The sequence below is a fragment of the Cupressus sempervirens genome, chromosome 9 (assembly GCF_028749045.1).
Source record: "Cupressus sempervirens isolate cs-2001-9-10 chromosome 9, ASM2874904v1, whole genome shotgun sequence".
Classification (NCBI taxonomy): domain Eukaryota; kingdom Viridiplantae; phylum Streptophyta; class Pinopsida; order Cupressales; family Cupressaceae; genus Cupressus; species Cupressus sempervirens.
This window is the reverse complement of record NC_143126.1, coordinates 229279530-229300032: the sequence shown is the minus strand read 5'-3', so window position 1 is coordinate 229300032 and position 20503 is coordinate 229279530.

The following is a 20503-nucleotide window of genomic DNA, read 5'->3' as shown; positions in this document are numbered from 1 at the left end:
AAAAGGTTACTTATCTGAAGGTTTGGGAATAGAAACACAAGTGACTTTAAAGTATAGATATTCTTTGTAGATGCTTGAAAGATACTTCCAGAAAACTTAGTACTAAGATTGTGACCCCTATATAAAGGAAATGCAATGTTAAATTCTTAAGGTGAAAAGTGAAAGAATGACGTGAACCAGAAAACAAAGGATTATTGCCCATGCTATGATTTTGAATAGAAGAAAGGTTGGTTTTTGGAAAAGCTAAGTTTCTCCTTCTCCCCTATGGAGCTTAAAGTCTTATTTTTCTAAGTGATTTTTTCTAATATGACTTTACTCAAAGTAAACCAATAGAGCTAATGAGAATTTAAGTTTTTATGTGCTAGAGAATGGAAAGTTCAAATAGTCGTTGATCATGGAATTAAATGTAAATCTTGTCATTACAATCATTGGCAAAATTTAATTGTTTGTGTGTTGGTAATGTTCCAATTCCTATACATATTTCATTACAATTGCCTACAACTTATTTCTTAAAGTGTATTAAAATATCTATATACCAAGAACTATATCCTGCACAATCATAGGAAATGAAAATCAGGGCTCCTAGTTATGATAAGTTAATGGGTATGGAGAGTGAACTAAAAGAGTTAATAGAAACATCTTTCAAATTGTCTGATTTGGGTGATCTTCATAGGAGACTCAAATCTCAACTTATTCACCCAATCACTCAAAAGCTTAAGGAGAGCACACTGATTGAGGTAGCTACTTTTCCAATGTTAGTACATGCACTTGAACTTTTGAGGGAATGTATCATGAAATACAAGATAGAAACAAAGATGATTTTGTTTCTTAACCAATCTATCCTCATCTCACTGAAAAAGGCACTAATGCAATCTGCATTTGGCATTCCTAGGAAGGAGCAGTATTGTGATGTTGATTTTGGCTCTTCCATGTCTATGTTCAAGAAGAAGACCCTCAGATGAGAAGACATGCAAAGGACATGTTTCTAGACTACTCCCTCAAAGAAGAGAAAACTATCCAAGATCCTATTTGACACAAATTTAGAAAGAGAGATCGTAGATATCCTCGCTCTTCTTCTCATACTAAAAGGAAAAGAGGAGATCTTGGAGTTCAACAAGCACCATTTCTTCCTATTTCAAGCTATAAATGTTAAGGATATATAGATTGACGAGGTGCAGATTATCTACAATGACCTTGCCTTGTGGTTAAATTTGACAAGAGGATTTAATAAATTTTAAATGTCATCCTATCTAATCTATGCCTTGGCTACTCACCACTTTTTGCCTGGCTTCCCTAGCATCCAGAAAAATGATGAACATACTAAAGTATATGATTTCTACCCATGTCTATATTTGCAAAGAAGTTTTGAGGAGTATGTGGCTATAAATGATGCCTTTACAATGAGGTTATGCTACGAATTACAAGGATGACTTGAAAGGAGATTTTCACTAGACACAATTTCAGGCATCATCCAATTTGGATGCTCATTTATACAATTTCAAATGTTCTTTTATTTGTAGATAGGAGCTTATGATGACTTTCCTAAGAGGCTTCCAAGGTATCCATACGACAAAGTGGTTCTAGTCAAGCTATGTTGAGAGATCCTTGATGGAAACACCTTCTATTCTAACATAAAGAAGATAGTTGAGATTCCTTTCCCTATAGTGGTTGGAGCATATTAATGTGCTTCTAGATCCAATGTTGAGAATTTGGTAAACAATTTAGAGAAAAAAAATTAAATTGGTAAACTATGAGGTGCTTAGGCCTCAATATGATATATTCAACTTTGTAAGGGATCACTTGAAGTTGGGATATGCATACAAGCATGCTATGAATTTAGAAGATTACCGGGTGTGGTGTTTCAACTAACATCAAACTCAGGAGAGATTTTGGCCATGGCTAACACTTAATGAGATTAAATTGTATAACACTTTTGTTGATGTTTCTGACCTTGTAGATGATGGAGCCTACATGCATCTCCTGCATGTCCTATCATAGATACTATAGAGGTTCTTATGAAGGGAATAATTGAAAGAATAGATAAGTGGGTGGAGTGGACCCATGCAAGGAAGAAGAAGACCAAGAGGACTAGTTCTATAGGTCGAGTATCTTTTAGAGTTGTCAAATCAACTGCAGCAACAAACACCACAACTATTACTTCAAAATTTGAAGGCTCATTTGTCAATGTGGAGACCAACCCTAGAGAAGAATGTTCCCATCACTCCTACCTATAGAGGTGGCTCTCATTTGCAATCTAGGAAATTTGAGCAAGAGGAGGGAGATGAGGAGAAAGAGAAAGAAGAAGAAAAATCAGTGACCAAGCCATCTTTCCCTATCCAAATCATCAATTTGGCAGGTGACACCAACCCCATGGATGGCCAAGAACAAGATGCACCTCAAAAAGAGGTTTACTAAGGTCGTTGCCTTCCTCGTTGCTTCCCAAAGCAAGAAAACTCCCTTAGTTCCAAGGAAGCTATTCGGTCCCACTGCCTTGCAGTTAGCTATCAATGTGCTCTCTAGAGAGTCATGTCCTGAAGAGACCATTGATAGGAAGAAGAGGAGATATGAAGAAGAAGCTTCATCGAAGGACTTGATCACATAGGTCATGTCTTATCAGCCATCCAAGAAGATGAAGAAATAGAAGATAATTATTGCATTGGTTATAGATTCAACTACTGGCCACATGTTGGTAGAGATTAATGAGCCATGAAAGGAAGGAAAATTTCATGATCTTTCCAAAGATGACTTCTTGATCAGAATAGTGGATCTTGGTATCATTGTTCATGACTCTGTGGTGAACATGGGGAATTCCACAAATGAGAAAATTGAAGATAAGTTGGAAGATCTTACAGCAGAAAAGGAAATCCTTAAGGCCTTAGACAAAGAATTGATGGAGTACATAAGGTCTACACTTGGGATGTACTTCATTAAGTCAATTTGATTTGAATGTTGAGGAGAACAAAAAGCTACTCGTAAAGTTGCAACAAGAAAGGCAATTCAAGCAAGTTGTCCAAGCATGGGTCAAACAAATGAAGCCTCAAGGTCCCCCATTAATTGAAAATCTAGGAAGTCTAGTGCTAGATGCTCAAAAGCTCAGGGAGGCAGATTTAAATCATGAGACCACCATACAAAATGCAACAAACAAACTTACAATGTAGTTGGCTCTTCTATAGGAAGTTATTGACATGAAGACTAATTTTTCCATTACCAATGACATCCTTAAGATGGGAAAGGACTCATTGTTTCACTAGAAATGATCCTCAGAGTTTTTTTAATATAAATCTCTATGAGGTTTGCAAATGAGATCAAGGATGTACATGACCTAGTGCAAAAGGTCATTGAAAAATTATTTCAATATCTAAAGATATTGCACATAGAGTCCTTTGTGTCTAGTAATGGAAAGCTTGTAGATATTAAGAGGATGAAATAAAAGTTCTTGGAATTTGTCAATGAAGCTATTGACATACTCAACTTTGAAATATCCAATATCCAAGAACTTTGAGCAGTGAATGCAACCATAAGAAGAAAATTAGAGAAATTCTAGTCAAGGGTCACCAGAATTGATGAATTGACTATAACACATTACTACTGGATGGTTTGAGTTGACAACATCATCATTCTAGATGTTGAAGAATTAGACAAGGCAACTGATGCTAGTAAAGCTTATAGAGACAAAATACTTACTCCTAAGAAGGCATGATATTCTGATGCTCTTCTAGACATATGTCATTCTCCCTCTTCACTTTCTTTTTGTACCCATTCATAGAATTTTGTCAATCTCTATAATCGATAATGACTCAATCTTGTCCTATTTTAGTTTAATTTTCTCAGAGATTCTTTGTGAAGTAATCATCTAGTGTAACTAGCCATTTTGAGAAGGCCTATAAGTGTAACCTTTTGAGAAATTAATAGCATCAAAAAATTACTATTGGGAAAAACCCTATATTTGGGACTACTATGTGTGACTCTAAGTTCATTACTATTTTTGTTGTTCATTTAGTTTTAGTGTGATGTATGGAATGAATGTGCTATTTTTTTAGAATTGAATGAATTTAAATGAACATGGTTTTGTTTCCTTCATTCAACAAATTGTATGTCTTACTTTCTTTAACTTAAGGATCTCTTTTGTTCTCTTTGTTGTACATCATAGTTTATTTGTGTTTAGTGTAGTTCATTATATAAGGAGGCCAAAAACTAGTGGATGGAGTATCTAAGGGATGGATAGTATGAGTATTGTCAAAACATCAGCTAATTGTGTAATCTAGGAAGTAACGATTTCACCATCTCTTCCTTTCCTCCTGTTGTCATAGTTAGTTATGCATGCTTCCATTTATTGTATTTAAGATAGAATGGATTACATATTGTGAGTTAGTCCCCCTTTCAATTACCTAATTTTCTCAAAGTGTTGAGCAACTTGATATTTTCCTTTTCCACTCTCTAGTTAAGAGCATACCCCCAAAACCCAAAAAAAACAAAATTCATTATATATCTTGTATTCAAAAGAGAGTTGTATCTTTCAATTAACGAGTCCTTAATAGATTACTACATTGACCCATTCTATTGTTAACTTCTTTGTTCTTGACAAGTCATTGGGTTGTTTAAGAGTCAAGGTATGAACCAAAAAGATAAGGAGACAAACAGTTAAGCAACAGATTCTAATACCTACACCTCCATTCCAAATAGGTTTATAAATGTTATCCCATTTAATGAGAATGAGCTTATTTTGTTGGGAGTTTCCTTGCTAGATAAAGGGTTTGATTTTTTAATCAAGATTAACTTTAGCTTTGAATGTTAAGGGAGGTATGATATTTCATATGAGTGTAGTGTAGTAGGAATACATTTTTTCTTTGTTAGCTTACTAGCATTGGAGAGCCATCCAGATTTCTAGTTATCTATTTTGTTATCCACATTTTGAATGACTTGGTCCCATACATTGGTAGACTTGATCCATTTCTCCAGAAGCATACCAAAATATTTACAAAGTCAAGTCCCTTCATTAAACCCCAAATATTTCACGTCACATATTGATGATTCAGATTGTATTAATAAATAAAATTTATGACTTGTAAACATCAACTATCTATCTTAAGGCTGGCATAAAAAGTCAAGATTGGATTTGAGGACTTTTTCTTCATTAATGGACCATTTTTCAGGAAAGATAGTATTGTCCATGAGCTAGTGAAGGGTTATGTTGGGAATTCCTTCTATTACCTTAATATCGTTAATGAATCCCTATTCTTGGGAGACTTTGGTCAACCTTCCAAAGGCTTCAACCATAATGAAAAATAGGAAGTGAGAGATGGGGTAAGCCTCCCTAAGGGCTCTAGAGAAATTAAAAAATCCTTCTATAACTTCATTGAAAAAAATGGAGATTTTGGGAGAGGAGATGCAACTTAAGATGAGGTGAATGCATTGTTTAGAGAAACCAAATGTCTTCATGCATTTGTAAAGGAATATCCAATGCCCTTTGTCACATGCCTTATGAATATCTAGTTTAACTAGCATACATGGGTTTTTTTATTTTGAATAGAGCGGTTGAGCTCCTATATGATGATCATATTGTCCATAGTCAACTTCATTGAATGAAACTTGCTTTTTCATAAATATGATGGGGGCGGAGGGATAGTTTTGAGCTAGTTAGTGAGGGATTTGGTATGTTTTCAATATTATCATATAAAGAAATCAATATAAAGTCCCTAGGATGGATTTCCTCTAATTTCCTTGGGATGAGTGTGATATAGGTGTGGTTGATTTATCTAAGAAGATTACTATAGTTCTTTCTATCTCTAAGGGATTTCCATAGGTCATCACCTAGAAAATTCCAACACTTTTGATAGAATCTTGCCTAGAAGCTATCAAGCATGGGCACCTTGCCGAGCTACATTGAGAAGAGAGAAATTTTGATTTCTTCTTTTGTAATTTTTTAAATTGAAAATTGCATTATCATCTGTGGTGATTAATATAGAAATAAGGTTCAAGAGGGTAGATTGAGTTGTTGAGTCTGAGGATTCCTATTATAATTGTTATTGAGAAAACCTCAAAGCCAAATCAATGAATTATTTTTAGCATATAGTATAGAGGAAAGTATTTTCCTTATGATGAAATATGTAAGTATGAATTAGGAATGTAATATGAAAAATAGCTAAATGTGAGTAGGCGATAAAACATATCATTGTGATGTGAAGATCAAGATTTGGTATTGAGATCTAAGAAGTATTTGCTAAATTATTGGTGTAGTAAGAGGATAGAGAAAGATTTAGATTTGGTGAAATAACTTTCATTTCTATTATTTTGAAAGGAATAATGTAGAGTCTAGTTTGATAGTGAGTTTGGTGGTCTTCCCACTAAAAGTTTTTGGATAGTGGGTCTATTTGCCTTCTACAACTCCTAATAGGGTTAGAATATCCTAATAGGGATTGATATCTACTAAATGTATTTCATTATAACAAAGTCCATCCTCTTACAAGGAACTTATATATTAGTACATCATTTTATGGGTACCTTCCCCACTAGGGTTTTCCCTCTGATCAAGGGTTTCCCTAGTTAACATATCTAGTGTAATTTTATATGTGTATCTTATTATGGTTTTTGTTGTTATTTATCCCATGTTTGAGGTTTAATAAGGTTTTATTGATCAAATAGAGACTTTTGTCAAAGGGAAGACCACATAGAGTTTCAACAAAGGAGGTCTTATGTTTTTATTTTTCCCATTTGCATTTGCATGTCTAGATTTGTTATATCTTGGACATGCTTCGTTAATATCTCCTCTCTAATTTGTTCTCTCTTTTAAATTATAGATTGAACATCAAAGTCATGGGGTTTCTTCCAACCTGTACTCACCATGTATACAAAATGTCGATCACCATTTTGTACTAATATCTTAAGTATGAGCTTTAGGTGAGATCTTCACAAGTAACTTTATTGTGTACTTCACTTTCATGATATGAAGGTTTTGGGTATCTAGGTAGTGATGTTAATACCTTAATACATGATCTTGGAGTTTTCGGAGGGGTATTACTTCCATTGTTTCCAAAGTATGCATGATTCATAAAGGGGTTAATAAAAGTAGGGTTAGCATTTTAGTTTTGTAAGAATTTGGCTTAGGCCAGAATTCATCGAAGAATTAAAGAACTCAACACAAGCACACAGTAGACTAAAACAAAGAGAGTGTGATTAGAATGACGATATTAATTCAATATGCCAGCTTGAGAGTATATTAGGAGTGCCTGTATATAAAGGCCTCAGGAGAGCTTCTAGAATGCATAGAAGTTAGCAACATGATAAGTCATACAACTAGGCACATGTCCACTAGATATGGGTTATCCTCCATTAAGCACGTAATTAAGTGTGATGATATGAGGATAAACCTAGAATGGTGTAGCATGCAAATTAGTGGTGTAAACAAAATGTGCTAAATAAGGAGTGCAGATAACTATGTTGTCAACATGACAACTTAGTGAATGAAGTGAACTCCTATGCTATAGACGCCATGTACATAATTAGAGTTGCATAACTCATGATAGTACACAAACTCCTAAGTGTCTCACCTAGTAAAATAATAAAATAATGCATTAACCTAAGTAAACTTAAGTATGTGTAATAAGTAAATACTTATTTAAACCAACACCCCCCCTTAAGTGCAACTTAGGGGAATGCCCTTAACCTTACAAAATCTAGGATGAAATGCAGTATGGGTCCCTACTACTAGGCCATGTTAGGTACCCATGTACGTAATGATATGTAATCTCTCATAAAGTGGGGAAAGAGGGAAAACCTCATGGAAAAAACCCTCCCCCAAAAAGAGAGATAAATAGGGATCTATGGATGGATGGAGTAATCAAGACCCCCATTATGACATACATCCAATATATACATAAGAGAATGATGAGAAGAGGAAGAGAGATAGGATAGGCTCCCCCCCCTAAAGAAGAATGCCCACCAGTGACTGCTTCGATGAAGAAGCTGATCCAACATTGAAAAATGGTGTTCCTCCCCTTAGGAAGAAAAAATGCCAAAGGTAAAAATGAGACCCTTCTGCTGTGTGTGGAAATAATCCCATGGATAAGTGATGTCTCTTAAACTTTCTCAATTGGCTAAAGAACCTATCTCAAAGAACTATCTATCTCTGTAACTAATGAAGAACCCTATTGCAACTACTAATCATAATTATCCACAATCACTTCAACCTGTGACAATTGATCACATCGATAATGAACAAGAGAGTTGGATGGAGCCCTCATGAAAATTAAAGAAGGAGCTTCTACATTAAGAGGAAGAGGCAAATCTTCAATACTATCTCCCAAATCTATCACTGAACCTATATTTGGAAGACTGGATGTACCCTATTATTCTGGACCTATCACTGTGGCTATGTATGCATGTGGACAAAATTGATATTGTGACCTCTCATTGGAGTTGTTGATCGAACTCCACATGTCTAAATCTATTGAAGCACTATCACTGGTGTCACTATTAGTTTCCACACTGTATGATGTGTGAAGAGGAGTAGAGGACAAGCTTGGTGATCTTTCCTCAAAGTATACATCCTTCTCCACATATATTTGATGTGTCTCAAGATCTAGACGTTTGTATTCCTTCACACCATCTTCATAACTAATGAAGGTACAAGTCTTAGGTGACTATGCCTTGCATCCCTTAGAAGATATCATTGCCCATGCAGGACAACTGAATACTCTGAACTGTGTCACAATAGGTTTTCTACTGCACCATGCCTCAAAAGGATTTTTCCCATCTAAGGTTGAATGGGGAGAATGATTAAGAATGTGAGTGACATTAGAGATTGCTTTGACTTCTAATGATGGATCTTTAGAGACTTAGTTTGTATCATGTGACTTGCCATAGAATTAAGAGTCCAAATCCTTAGTGTTGCAACATCTATCTTATGTGGACTGAATGTTGGCAGTCTAAAGATCAATTCCCTCAGGTCTAGAAAAGTCCATAAGTCTTATATTCACATACATGCTTCCATTGTCCATGAAAATTAATTTGATGGCCTTTCCAAATTTCCATTCTTCATGAGTCTTGAAGTCTAGAAATTTGTCCAACACTTCATTCTTACTATGCAGAACATAAACCCAAGTTAACCTTGAAAAGTCATGAACAAAGGTAAGTATGTAGCGACCTTAGCTGAATGCAAAAGAACTTGCTAATACCATGTGAACCATCTGTAGAACACGTGAACTCTAGAAGACTTCCCTCTTTGTAACTTCCCCTCTGGATACATATCCACTAAATCTATTGAACATTTAGCCTTAGAAAAGTTGATTTGAAGTAGACCTTTGACCATTATGTTTGTGCAAAGTTGCTGAAGATAGTAGTAGTCAAGATGACCATACCCCTCATGCTATAATTGCATGTTTGAATTGGATTGAGATAACAAGGCCTTTGAAGGAGACTTGGGCACAAAATGGGAGAAAGAGTACAACCTCTTGTTATGATTCCCTTTACCCACTACAATCCAAGAGTCATCTTGAAGACTGTGCACTTTTACTAAGTCTGGAAGGAATTCATCTCTATGTCCATCTCCAAGGTGATTGATTTGGTAGATTGATAGGAGATTTGAACTTAGGTTTGGAACATAGAGAACCTCTTGAAACTCTCCATTTTCTATTTCCAAGTTTCCTTTCCCTTCAACTTAAATTTTTCTATAATCTCCCATGAATATGTGTGGTACCTTTGATTGCATCATTAAAGAAAAATCCTCCTTTGAAGAACCCATATGATATGAAGAACCTAAGTCAAATATCCATTCCTTTGAAGAGTTTGAATTAGCCGTGAGTGCCTACTCTTTGCCCTTTGAATCTAAAGATGATCCCTTCTCCTTGTAAGCATTAGGCAATGGAACATTATGTTTCTTCATGATGTTGGTCAACTCATCAATCTTCTTAAGATAACACTCATTCTCTTCGTGACCCAATTTCTTGCAATAAGTGCACTTCTTCTTTGCCTTATTTTTGGCCCCCTTCTTGTTCAAATTGGAGGAAGAATTGCCTTGTTGATTGGATTGTGGTGTTGTCTTTTCTAAATCCTCTGATTTGTTGTCTAGTTGAATGTTGAAAACCCTTATTGTTGGCCACTGATGCTTTAGACTTAGGTGATTTAAGAATCCCATTATTCTCATTTGATAGTTTATCATATTCATCAAAAGTGACTTTCTTATAGGTAGACCCTAAGGTAGTCTTTGAGGTGTTAAAAGAAGATGTTTTCACTGAGGTTTGCACCCTTGTCCAAGGCCCATGCATGAGGAAAACCTAGTGAAACATGGAAACAACCTCCAAGCTGTGGGACTTGAACTGCGAGGTTGAGTCTCCAGAGAAGGCCGGCTTCCTCTTACTATCAGGGCACACCTATCTACTCTTGGAGAGGAAAAGGGAGAAGGAGAGCACGAAAGAAAATCTACCTAGTCTAATCTAAGGAGGTGATGCACCAAAATAGAGTGTTCAGACTTCATTTCTACCCATATATGCACTACAAAACCAAGATAACATTCAAAAGACACACACACCCAGACTTATGTCAATCAATAACCACATACAGATCAGGAAACCAAACTGAATAACACAAGGAAAAGGATTTCACTTATATATTATCCAATAGGCCAAAAATACACACAGTATGCAAGTCATAGATCTCAACAATATACCAATGAGAGGCAAGATAGATGCACATACACATCAATGGCTGAAGGAGATGATACATAATGTTATATAGCTCTGAGAGAAAGGGAATTTTACATTGCAGGCATGTGAGCAGTAGCAGAGAAATCAGAAAAGGAGTCCTCCCACAAAAAATTACAAAATTTTCCTTTATAGGTCAGGCATAATAGAGATCTTTTCCAGCTGAAGTGACCCTGCAGCTACCTACCATTAAGTCCTGCGAAGGACAATCATGGAAATCTGAGGAAAATCTGATCTTTGTTAAAACAGGTGTCCCGAGAGGACTGAAAATGGGGCCATCAATGTTCTGACTGGGTAGATGGATTGACTGAGACAATGGAGTGTCTCCCTATATTTCGCATTCATTTCTGGTAGGTCAGGATTGATCATGAAGATCAGATCGCACAACAAAATTGATCACCTTCACTTTTTAGGTTCATGAATTAGTGAGGGGTTAGAGAGTCAACCTAGTTTCATAAGCTAACTGGGCCACGCGGGCCAATTGCTTCTTTTTGTTCTACCACCTGGGAAGTCCTCTATGGTTGACCTCCTTTTATTGAACTAACCGCGCCACCCTCGAACTGTTATCATTAACTGTGGTGATTACAATCCTGACCGCGACACTAACTGCTAGTCGTTAACCATCAACCTTGGCCAAGCCAGCGAGACACGTGTCAGCAAGGTACTATGTCACCATGGTATCTACCGTACAACTTTTGATGGCAAGATAGCGCCAGCCGTTGATCGGCCTTAAAATTGGATGATCATGAAGACTCGTCGTATCACTACTGTCCTTACCCTGGACCCATCATATCTGGTGCCACCTCAGCAACCACATCATAGTCAAATGACACCTGGCGTACTTTGGTGATTCTTGGCCCTGCTGACCCATGTGGCGGATGGGCATTATGTTGCTATGGTAAAGATTGCACAACTTCACCATAGCGACATGGCATCTTCCGTCGATACAACTTAATCTAACGATCGTGAAGACTCGTCGTACTCTACAGATTGGTTCCCCATTGTCAGCACACCTAGCATCACCCCTAAGGTTTACGAGATAACACGGCCCCACCTGATACGTGTCACTGAGGCGCTATGTCACCATGGTAAAGACCGCGTAGCTTCACCATAGCGAGATGGCACCTGTCATTGATCTGAATCAATCTGACAGTGAGCAAGATAGATCATTCCCCTTAGTGCATCAATATATAGGAACTGGCCATGTACCAACTGTTTGATGGATCCTCGCTGACATTCCTGGACCCACGAGGACACCTGTCCTCTAGGCGCTATGTCGCTAATAGAAAACTCATGAGTTTTTCGATGGTGACATGGCACCCCACCGATATTTTTGACTTCTCAGCCTGCAAAACTAACTGCTCACCGTGAACATTTCCCAGTAATGCAACCTACCCACCATAAGACATTTCCGTCGGGCACTATGTCGCTAAGAAGATTTTTCAGCCAACACATGATAGCGACATAGCTCACACGATGCCGTGGAACTTTTTCGACCCGCCGAAACATATCTACCCTGCAAGCTGGACCCATCGAACACATGTCATTAGGGTGCCATGTTGTGAACATAAATTTCATGCAACTTTCGATGGCGAGATAGCACCAATTGTTGATCTTCCTCAAATCTGATGGCAAAGAACTTGCAGGCCACAAAAAATATGTTGTAAGGCTTAGGCATTAAAATAATATTAACTTTGGGAATTAGCCATTGGATGGGCTGAACGTTTGAAATTTGAATCTTGGTAGGTGAACAAATGATAACATTTTTGGTGAGTCACAGGGGACACAAGCCTGCTATGTGTATGACCAGTGCCCTCATGTATCGATTGGGGTATGGAGTCAAGAAATGGGTCTGTGCATACTGCGAAACCCTAACCCTTCTGTGAGGAGATCAAAACATTGAAAACCCTAGCTCTGCAACTGCAATTGGGAACAAAAAGAAAAACTTCCTCTACAACCTGAGACACCTCAAAATTTGCTACTTCACAGGGAGACAGCTGTGCCCGCGCACTTCTTGAAAAGAAGGAAACAACAGAAAAGAAACTAAACTATGTATGTACATGGATTCCCAATTTTTTAGAAACAGGGCTTCAGATAGATCCCATTGACTGGAATGGGAAAAACCTCTCCATTGGGCCGGCTTAGTTGGAATGCATTAGCCTGTTTGCAACTGGCAATCAGATAGGGGCCACTCCATAGTGCATCAAATTTGGAATGTCTTCCTGGTTTTGCCCTATCTGCATCCCACTTTAGGACTGAATCTCCTTCTTTGAAGGTTCTGATGCTAGTTTTCTTATCAAAACTCCTTTTCATCTGCTACTGATGTATCTCTAGGGTTTGCATAGCTTTATTTCTCTTTTCTTCTAGTTCAGTCAGCTCTGCCATTCTTACTGACATGACATTATCTTCAATCAATTCTAGCTGATGAGCCAACTCCAAGGATGGGAATTCCAATGAAATTGGGAGTCTGGCCTCTCTACCATATACCAGCACAAAAGGTGAATTCCCAACAGATCTCTTGGGTGTTATCCTATCAGCCCACAGAGCAGTTCTTAATTTCTTATGGCAGACACTCTGATTGTCTTCTATTGTCCTCTTCATGATTCTGATTAGATTCTTGTTGGAAGACTCAGCCAAACCATTACCTTGGGGATAATAATTTGATGATGTGCTCAGGTAGATATTGTGATTCATTGCCCATGCACAAATCTAGGTTCCAACAAAAGAATTAGCATTGTCCGAGATGATAGTAGAAGGAGCACCAAACCTAGATACAATTCCATCAAGGAATTCAACAACTGATGGTTCTGTGGCATCCTTCAAGGAAACTGCCTCTGTCGATCTAGTGAAATAATTAGTGGCAGCCAAAATCCACTTATGACCTGCACTAGATGGAGGATTAATGGGGCCTATAAATCCAACCCCCACTGAGTAAAGGGCTGATCCAACTGAATAGGATGAAGGGGGAGAGCTGCAAGCCTCTGTTTGCCTAAGAAGAAAGCACATTTCTCACATTTTCTCACATATCCATAACAATCATGGAATAGAGATGGCCAATAATAACCAGCCCTCATGATCTTCATGGCAGTTGTTCTTGCAGAGAAATGGCCACCATCAGGGCCATCATGAAGTTCCTTAATCATCCTCTCAGCTTGATCCCCTTCAATGCATCTCAACAGGGTTCCATTAAAATCCCTCCTGAATAAGATGCCATCAATTACAACATAGGCAATGGAGTGCAGTCTATATTATCTTCTTTTAGCTCTGTCCAATCCTTGAGGGTATCCATCCCTGCATAAGAAGCTCCTCATATCATTTATCCAGCTCCTTGGACCATTAACATTTCCTTCCTCCTACTGGTTTGTTAATACCATAGCAGCCTCTTCATCTGAATCCTGGCCTGATAACATTTTCTTGCACAACCCCTTCGCTCTTACCAACTTGGTAATCTGAATATCAACATCATACTCCATTACCTTAGTGATCCATCCAGCTCTCTTTTCACTAATATCCTTGCTTAACAGGAAGTCCTTTACACTAGCATGGGGTACCAACAAATGGATCTTATTGTGGGACAAGAGGTGCTTGAATTTCTTCAAGGCTCTAATGACAGAAAGGGCCTACTTCTCAACAAAGTTGTACTTATCTTCATATTCCTTGAGCCCTTCACTAAAGAAGGCTATGAGCTGCTCCTCATCCTTGCCATTTGTTTGAGTCAAGACAACAGAGATACTTGACTCACCACCTAGAGTGTAGAGGATGAAATCTTTTTCAAAATTTGGGTTCATGAGAGTAGGGGCTGAGGCTATGGCTATCTTGATCTCTTCAAAACTCTCCTTCCCTTCCTTGGTCCATGAGAAGACCATACCTTTCTTAAGCATAGCTGTAAGAGGTTTCACCATGGTAGCAAGATTAGGAATAAACCTTCTTACAAAATTTATTCTACCAAGGAAACTTTGCAGCCCCTTCTTGTGTTTAGGAAGAGGAAGGGCAAGTATTGCCTTTGTTCTTTCTGGATCAATGGTCAGCCCATCCTTAGATACAATGTGTCCCAATAATTTTCCTTGGCTTGTAGCAAAGACACACTTGGCTAGGTTAAGGGAAACCCCAAACTCTCTACATCTTAGAAATACCTGTCTTAGATGATAAAAATGATCTTCTACATTCTTTGAATATACAGTTATATCATCAAGGTATACTAAGACAAACTTGTCAATTAATTTTTTGAAGGCCATCTCCATTGCCTTCTAAAATGTGGCACTTGCATTTGTTAGTCCAAATGGCATTTTGCAATAAGCATAGGTGCCCCAGTTAGTATTAAATGTTGTCTTATGTTTGTCAGATTCTTTAACCAGCACTTGATTATGACTAGAGAATCCATCAAGAAAAGAGAATATCCTTGAACCACTGACCTTGGACATAATTTGCTCCATGGAAGGGAGAGGATGGTGATCTTTAAGGGAAGCCTGATTAAGATCCCTAAAGTCCACACACAATCTGATTTCTTCATTTTTCTTCCTTACAGGGACAAGGTTAGCTACCCATGATGAGTGTTTGATAGGAAATATTATATTAGCCTCTATCAACTTGGATAGTTCTTTTCTCATTAGGGGTTCAATCTTAGGATTCACTGGCCTCTGTTTTTGCCTTACTGGTTTGGCCTTATCAACTAAATCTATGGTATGCTGAAACAAACTAGGGTCAAACCCTTTTAAGTCATCATATGTCCAAGAAAATACATCATTAAATTCTTGACATAGATGAATGAATTTTTCTTGCTCAGTTTCGGAACATACCTTCCCCATATTTAGAGATCTTCCATCAGCAATTGTGACTGGTGCATAATCATCCTTTTCTACAGCTAGATTCATTCCTTTACCTCTTGTTTGATCATCAAGATTAAAGACACTTTCCAAGGTAATGAGACCCTTGGGCAGCTTGTTAGAACTGAGATGAATGATTTGATTACCATACTGATCTTGCAGTCTTGACTGGTTTCTATCTGAGAACTCTACCTCATTCTACAAGAAACTCACAATTTGCTCATCAGAATCAAACACCTGCCAATGAGTGTTGTTGTCAGGGATGGTAGGCCTCACTACCACCTTTATTTGTTTCTTCTTTTCTTCTTCAAGATTCTCCGGTACATCATAAGATGCACCCACTACTGCAAGTCTATCATCATGTCTATTTTCTTTCCTAGGAATGCTCTGAATATTAAATGCATTGAAGCCCTCATGTAAATCCTAGACTCTATGTTTATAAGACTTGAGCAGGCCATTTTTGGTGATGTTCTAGTTTCTCACTTGGTTAACTACCAACTCACTATCCCCATATACTCTCAAGGCTTGAATTCCCCTCTTTTGGGCAAGTAAGAGACCATGAATCAAAGATTCATACTTGGCCACATTATTGGTGCAACTGAATTGGAGCCTAAAGGAGAAGTAGTATCTTATTTGTGTAGGAGAGATCAGCATAACACCAGCCCCTGATCCATTTCTATTCCTTGAGCCATCAAAGTACATACTCCATGTTCCATTCATATCATCATTAGTCCTAACAAGGTCAGGAACTTGAGCATCTTTCTCTATTATGCAATATGTACTAAGGCCTATCTCAAGAGTCTCTAACATAGGCTCACACTGATATGTGTTTTCCCACTAATCCAAAAAGAAATCAGGAATCTCTACTATGGAAGTGGCAGGCTCATCTACTATGTCATTTTCATCCATCTCTAGAATAGGGAAATTCATGTTGATGGGATTGGGGGTGTAGGATTCAGTGTGATGAAGGGCTTGAGGTTCTACTCTAATTGAGGCATTGGCTCCATATCTGGTCTTAAATGACATATATGACCAATCAGCAGATATGAATCCACCAATTTGAGCAGTGAAGTCTCTTGAAAGACAAATAGCAAAATAGGGCTTGACTTCAGCAACAGATATGTCTTGAATCATAGTGTAACCAGGGCATGCATGTAGGGCCATCTCCACATTCCTAAGGATACCTACCATTTTGACAATACTACCATCTAATTGTAACACATCCCTAACAATGGGCTCATATTTCATTCCTAAAGCATCAGCAACACACCTAGGCATTACTGAGCTACTAGCCCCTGAATCTATCATGCAATTGTGAACTAATTTGCCCACTGTAATCAGAGAAACATAGAATGGAGGAGGTCTAACCTTTTTATTTGTCTCCACATCCCCTGCCGGTTGTACTAGACTTGTGGCACTTTCCATGATAGATGGCTGATCCTTGGGTTCAATTTTCTCTAATTCCTACTGCCGCAACCTCTTCTGCATTGGTATGGTAGCAACAGCATCCCACATAGAAATATTCACATTGGTCTTCTTCATTTTCTCTATCACATTAAATGGTGCATTAGGAACTTTGGTAGAAACTTTGAGAGCTGCACCTATAAGAGGTTGAGATGGGGCAACATAAGGATCACTTGCATCTTTCTTTCTAGAATCTTGCTTTTGTTGCTGTGAAGTAATTGTTGGTTCATTTGCTGCATGTGCATGAGGTGTAGCACCTCAAGTTGAGGCCTGCTTAGGAGAAGGAGGGGCAGCATGTTCCATAGCTCTCCTCTTACTTCTTATGTTATGAGCAATGGAATCCTGGTTTACATTATAATGCTCCCCAATCTGATGATTCATGAAAGAGCAATCATCATGCCCTTGAATATATGACGCCTCCTTGGGATGATCCTCCTTGTATGATTTCTTTGCTACAGGTTCATGGTCAATTAGGGCCAAATAAGATTTTTCCTTCTAGCACAAGCAATAGGCATAAGAATAGTTGCAGGAAGGACAAAAATCTTGATCTTGGGCCAAGTTATTTTGAGGGACTATAGCTCTGTTCTGATTTGAGCTTGAAGCAGAAGTATGACTATTTTTCCTACCCTAATCAAAAGAGCTATTCCATTGATTAGGAGGCCTACCACCATTTGGAGCTTGATATTGCAGTTGGGGAGGCTTTCTGCCTTGAGCTTGCTGCCTTTCTAAGGCCACCACCTTGTTAGTCATTTTTTGTATCATAGAAAAACTATCCTCTAATCTCTTTCCTTGGTCCTTCAAATCCCTCCCCTACTCTTACATTTTTTTATCTAGGGTCTTTTCTCTTTTATCTGTATTCAGCACTAGACCTTGGAGCATCTCTTTCAGTTCATCTATCCCATTTGAGGATGTGGAAGCTTGGGGAACTGGAGAAGGGCTTGTGATGTAGAAGTTGTAGGAAAAGGGGCCATTACTGGTTGGTGGTTCGGAACATCAGGAAAGAAAGGCATAGAGGGCCTTGGAGCCAACTTTCCTCTTTGTATCAGGATGTTCTCAGCTTTTATGGCTATCTCATAAGCATTAGGCAAGGTATCTCCTCTCATAGTTTGGATTGTAGTGGTAATATCACTGTTAAAAGCTCTAAGGTAATGCAAGAAGGCATTACCAGGGGTAGGTTTCTCTGTAGTAGGTATTCTATCCCATGTCTTTTGAAATCTATAGTTAAAATTAGTTATACATTCATGGGGGGCCCTTTTTATAGTAATCAACTGCTCTAAAAGTGACAAATGGTCACTCCTATCCTCAAAATGTTTGGATAATCCTACTCCTAGTCCAACCCAATTAGTTATAGAACCATGAGCTAAGCCTCTATACCACTGTAATGTTTTTCCTTTTAAAGATGAGGCTAGAAGTCTAACAGCAACATCATCCTCTGTAATACCATGAATGTTACAGACATTTGCTACTTCTTGGATATGCTCTAAAGGGTAGATGGAAGTTTCACCAGTAAAATCAAGTATACTTTTTAGTGCAGATACTGGTATATCATGTCTTTGGGCTAACAATAGAGGACTTCCACCATTAAAAGTGGCAAAAGCATGAACTCTTGGCTGTGCCATGTAAACAAGTGTTCTATTGATGAGTGTTGATGGCAATCTAGGCTGAGTTCGAGCAGTAGGAGGAGTAGAGACAGACCTTATAGGTATATTAACTATTATTACACCCCTAACCGGTGATAATGAAGTTCTAGTCCTCCTTCTTCTAGGATTTGAAAGAGAAAGCTCTTGATATTGAAATTTACTTCTAGAAGATGCCCTTGTTTCAGCTTTGGGCATGAATTGCTACAACTTTGGCGTGGAACCAGATTTGTTGATGCTTAGAGTTGCCAACTACTTTGAAGAATCGGCCTCTTAAAGGCTTAAATATTGAAGCCAGCACTACCTCTTCAACATTAATCTCTAAAACTCTTTCTTCTTAACACTAGTAGACTTTAAGTTTTGTTTGAAAAAGTGTCCCACCGGGCGTGCCAAAAACTATTGTCACTGAGGTTTGTACCATTGTCCAAGGCCTATGCGTGAGGACAACCTAGTGAAACATGGAAACAACCTCCAAGCTGTGGAACTTCAACTGCGAGGTTGGGTCTCCAGAGAAGGCCGACTTCCTCTTACTATCAGGGTGCACCTATCTACTCTTGGAGAGGAAAAGGGAGAAGGAGAGCACGAAAGAAAATCTACCTAGTCTAATCTAAGGAGGTGATGCACCAAAATAGAGTTCTCAGACTTCATTTCTGCCCATATATGCACTACAAACCAAGATAACATTCAAAAGACACACACACCCAGACTTATGCCAATCAATAACCACATACAGATCAAGAAACAAAACTGAATAACACAAGGAAAAGGATTCCACTTATATATTATCCAATAGGCTAAAAATACACACAGTATGCAAGTCACAGATCTCAACAATACACCAATGAGAGGCAAGACGGATGCACATACACATCGATGGCTGAAGGAGATGATACAAAATTTTATACAGCTCAGAGACAAAGTGAATTTTACACTACAGGCCTGCGAGTAGTAGCAGAGAGATCAGAAAAGGAGTCCTCCCACAAAAAACTACAAAATTTTCCTTTATAGTTCAAGCATAACTGAGATCTTTTCTAGCTAAAGTGACCCTGCAGCTACCTACCATTAAGTCCTATGAAGGACAATCATGGAAATCTGAAGAAAATTTGATCTTTGTTGCAACAGGTGTCCTAAGAGGACTTAAAACAATGCCATCAATGTTCTGACTGGGTAGATGGATCGACTGAGACGGTGGAGTGTCTCCCTATATTTCACATTCATTTTTGGTAGGTCGAGATTAATCATGAAGATCATATCGCACAAAAAAATTGATCACCTTTTCTTTTTAGGTTCATGAATCAGCGGGGGATGAGAGAGTCAACCTAGTTTCATAAGCCAACTAGGCCACGCAGGCCAATCACTTCTTTTTGTTCTGCCACCTAGGAAGTCCTTCGTGGTTGACCTCCTTTTATTGAACTAACCGCACCACCCTCAAACTGTTATCATTAACTATGGTGATTACAATCTTGAACACAACACTAACTGCTAGTCATTAACTGTCAACCTTTGCTGAGCTAGTGAGACACGTGTCAGCAAGGCACTATGTAACCATGGTATCCGCTATGCAGCTTTTGATGGCAAGATAGCCCCAGCCGTTGATCGGCCTTAAAATCGGACAATCATGAAGACTCATCGTATCACTGCTGTCCTTACCCCGGGCCCATGATATCTGGCACCACCTCAGCAACCGCACCACACTCAAATGACACCTGGCATACTTTGGTGAGACCTGGCCCTGCTGACCCACGTGGTAGATGGGCATTATGTCGCTATGGTAAAGATCGCACAACTTCACCATAGCGACATGGCGTTTTTCGTTGATACAACTTAATCTGACGATCGTGAAGTCTCCTCATACTCTACACATTGGTTACCCACTATTAGC